General features: G+C 40.5%; 2 pseudogenes; one reads left to right on the top strand and one right to left on the bottom strand.

The window, feature by feature from the left end:
- Positions 1-1,625: 1,625 nt before the first annotated feature.
- LOC101566913 lies at positions 1,626-2,487 on the bottom strand (annotated as a pseudogene).
- Positions 2,488-3,190: 703 nt separating this feature from the next.
- Positions 3,191-4,462, top strand: part of LOC111813282 — a 16,665-nt pseudogene continuing 15,393 nt past the window's right edge.

Here is a 4,462-nt window from a genome sequence, read left to right as displayed (position 1 = left end):
GGACTACAGCGCCTGCTTAGGCAAGCTTAGGCAACTGCAGGCACCACATGCTGTGCAGGCCTTGCCCTCAGTTCAGGAGAATCCAACCACATAGTCCAGGCACGGTAGCACCTGCCTGTAATCTCAGCTCTGGTGAGGCTGAAAACAGGAGGATCAGTCTGAGCTGCCTAGTGAGACCCTGCAACCACCATATATTTTTAAAAAACAAAATAAAACAGTGTCTAGGAACATGTTCCTGCTGGTGGGATCCACAGAAAACATACTGGCAAATGCATGAACTTTGATCCTTCAAAGGGAAAACTAAGACAATAAATAACAGAAACCTAGTTTCCTTTTTTATCATATGGAAGATCTTTTGGGCTTTGTTTTCATTAGTTTATATTTGTCATACATAGTGATCACATTCATTATAAGAAATTTGTACCTGTGTATAACATGTTTTAATTCTTTTTCCTTTTTTTCCCATTGCCCTCCCATCCTACAACTCCTGCTCTCCTCCCCATTTTCAGAAGGTTTCATTCCATTTTTTTCATTCCATTGACTTTTATTTCATTTCTCTTCCTTTCCCCTTCAGATTGGCACATTTTCTTTCTACTTCCCAATATCTGTTATACATTTTGGTCCTCCTTGATGCTTTCATTTCCTCATACATGAAAAACAGGACAGTAATATGTGTCTGATTTATTTCACTTACAAAATACCTTATCAAGGTGCATCCACCTCCTAAAATTATCTAGTTTGTCCTTCTTTAAGGCAGTGTAGTACTGTGTAAATCAGTATGGTGTTTCCTCACAAAACTAAAATTAGAAGTTTCATTTCACCCAGGCCTTCCCCTATTTTATTTCTTTTCTTCTTTCCTTTAATCGTTAAGAGACCTTAAGCTAATATGGATAATAACAGTGCCTGTTGAAATGAAAACAAATATACTAAACAGTTCATTACTGCTTGTGTATTTAAAGCAGTAAGAGGTTCCACAGCATCAAATAAACCAGTTCTGAACTGTCCCATGGTAAATTTAACAACTCCAGCTTCTTCAGTGTTTATCAAAATACAAAAGAAAAAGCAGAGGTCATCTTTTCTGATGTCAAAATGGACCTTTGCAGGATGAGGGAGGAAGCTACTTCCCAGATGGAGGTGAGGGTGCTCCAGGACTGTGGTCTGGAATGAACCAACCACCCCAGCTTGCACACACTCCAGCTGGTGAGACTCAGACTTTGACCAATGTAAGTCCTGAGTGGGCACCAGGAACAGGCACCACTCCAGCTGCACACTGAGCAGTGGGAGAGAGGATCCCATGTCCTACCATAACCTGCCTGCTACCCCAAGATGAGCACAAGAGCATGAGTACAAGCAGGATGCTACAGAACGCAGGTGACCCAAAGACAGGCGGGCCACAGGGTCTTGACTGTGACCGTGCCATGGACAGCATTCGTTCATCTCATCTCTGGAGTTCCCAGAGGAGCAGCTGATCTGATGAGCAGGCCAAACTACACTAAGATTAGTCTCCCTTCTGTGTGTTCAAGTGTTCTCCTCTTGTAATTTGTAACTGTTTTTAAAATTGCAATGAGTTTCACTTATACACCAACTGGCAAATGGATCCTGACACCATTCTATGCCCCAGCGTCTCATACAAGCCAGATGTCTCTGCATCCAAATCCCTTTTCAGGACTAACAATGAGTTGTTTTTTTTTCTTTACAATAATAAAGCTGAGTGATATTGCATAGGAGTACCAGACACTGCCTCTGTGGAAACAGAATCTATTTATATTAAATAAAAACCTGCTACAGGCAGCATCTGCCCATGTACAACATGATGCGTGCACACTGTGACCAACCCATGGAGACAGCTTTTGGCACTCAGAACCACAGAGTAGCAACATTTGCCACATGAGAAGAAAGTGGAGAATGGAGAAGAGGAGGAAGTCAGGCGAAGGGGGTTCTGGTTCACTTCTGGCTACAAGCTGATTGGAGAGACAGTCCATCCCTCACAGAGCCCATCCCCACTGAGGGCACAGGTGCCTGAACACACCAGTTCCTGTGATGTAGAGAGGGCAGCCCCAGGTTCTCTGTGACTTTAGCTGCATTCATGACATTGGGGAGGTCCTGCTTGTTGGCAACCACAAGGAGGACAGTGTCCCCGAGCTTGTCCTCAGCCAGCGTCCTCCTGAGCTCCTCACAGGCCTCATTCACACATGCTCTGTCATTGCTGTCCACCACTAAGACCAAGTCTTGGGTGTTCTGAAAGTAGTGGTGCCACAGTGGTCGAATCTTGTCCTGACCACCCACATTCCCCACGGTGAAGCTCATGTTCTTGTCTTCAACAGCCTCCACATTGAAACCTATGGTAGGAATGGTGGTCACAATTACACCAAGCTTCAGTTAATAGAGAATCATCATCTCTCTGGCAGTATCCAAGCCCACTATAAGATTACACATCTCCTTCTTGCCATTAAGGCCCTTGAAGAGGTTTTCAAAGATACTCCCCATTCTTGTGCATGCAGGGAACCCACACTGGCTAGAGACCTCAGTGGTAGCGGCTTTGAGCCAGGCGTTGGTTTCAATCAAGTCTTGATATCTTTTCAAAAGAGTTAAAAGCATCATATTGTAATGATACATGCACACCCATGTTTACAGCAGCACAATTTGTAGTACATAAAGAAAGTGTGGTTTTATGTACAGTGGAGTGATTTCTCTTTTTAATTTTTTATTCATTTTAATGAGAAAAAAATAAAATAGCAATGAAATAATTGGAGTTATTTCGATTCTTTCACAGAACACATGCATCCATAAAATAATTTCCTTCTCTTTGAAGTTGTTGTTCTATTTTCAGTGTCCAAAGTTCTCTCACCCTCATATTTGGTTGCAGATTCTAATCTAGAGTCAAACCCCTTTCTTACTTTTATATGACATGCACAATGGCAGTAATGATCTATTTAAGGCAGAAACTAAATATTCTTCTTCAAGGATCTTTTCAGTATTCTTTGCAAAATCTAATAAGCCCATTGGGCTGAGATCACACTGCATCTGGCTAGGGAAGCAACCCTGCAAATGCCAGGATTAGAGGCTGGATTACACCAGAAGGGACACTGTCAGTTTGGAGCAAAGGGAACAAGAAGTGACATGACTTACAGGAACTTTTCTGACCCCTTGCATCTATACATTAGAACAATTGAAATATTTCATTATGAACATGTTTTATCCTTCAACCAAGAAGGTAAGAATATTACATGTAAGATCGAACATTACACCTTGGCTTGAAGAATACTGTTGCTAGACAAGGAGAATAATCATGAAACCTTAAAATATAATACAATTTACCTTGTAAGATTTTGAACTTGGCTGGTACCCAGCACTTCTTTCTTCTCTTCTCTTTGTCCCTTTTGGAAGCGTGATGTCTATTCCGTGCCTGTGTTATCATTCTACTTCAAAAGCACACAACATGTATGATTTCAGAGGTTTATAACTAGAGAGTTACTTTTCCTAGGGATAAATTTTACTACAAACTTACACACACCTTATTTAAAAGAGCCTTTGGTGTTGAAAGCTGATGCTGGGGTGGGACATTTTATGTTCTTTTTTTATGTTTTTTCCATAATTTTATTGATAAACAAATAGCAATATGACAGTTTCAAATCAAATTGGTAGAACAATTTCAATAATTAACAAACAGCATACATTTTTCCTAGTGGTTAATTGCTGAGCAAGATGTGGACATGATACCCTATTTACAAACACCAATAGAAAAAATCACTCTATTCATTAAGAGAATGTAACTATATATCTATCCTAACCACTCTGAATACACAGATACAAAATGGACATCCATCTGTATAGCTTTTTGTTGTTGAGTTCTGTTATTTGAATAAGTAAACTCAGTAAAATAGTCTAAAAGAGTCCAGTAGCCCATAATAGTATTGGGTCTTTCGGTTGACTGGCAATGTCTGAAATTGTTGACCTGAGTCCCCGACAGCTCAACATAACAGCATGGCTTTACTTCTTCTACTTTGTTTTTATACTTTGCTGCTCGATAGTTAAGACCAAGGTAAAGCAGGACCTATAAAATAAGAGTTGTAGCTTTTGGGTATGAGAAGGTCAGTGAAATCACCTCAGGATTTATCCTGAGATCCTGTACCTCAGATTGTAGAATTTCTGTCAGTGTCTACCATGTGGATGAGTCATGGCCATTGCTTGGCAAATGTGCTCTCTGTAAAAGAAATGTTTTCTATCCATGTGACTCTCCTTAGGTATACTCTACATCATCGATCACTTTTCTCTTTGGCCCCATAATCTCCTTGATCAGAAAATTTGGGACACTACTGAGTTACATGACATTACAGTACAAGTTCTCATATGTCCTGAGTCTTAAATGATATTAGGATAGGGCCAAAATGTTGGCTTTCCTTGCAGCCCTCCTTTTCTCTAATTTTGGTATGCGAACTTAGGTTGTTAACCATCCAGAAGA

The sequence above is a fragment of the Octodon degus genome, unplaced genomic scaffold (genome assembly GCF_000260255.1).
Source record: "Octodon degus isolate 3935 unplaced genomic scaffold, OctDeg1.0 scaffold00178, whole genome shotgun sequence".
In the NCBI taxonomy this organism is placed as follows: domain Eukaryota; kingdom Metazoa; phylum Chordata; class Mammalia; order Rodentia; family Octodontidae; genus Octodon; species Octodon degus.
Note: the sequence above shows the minus strand (reverse complement) of the source record. Positions and strands in the feature narration are given on the sequence as shown.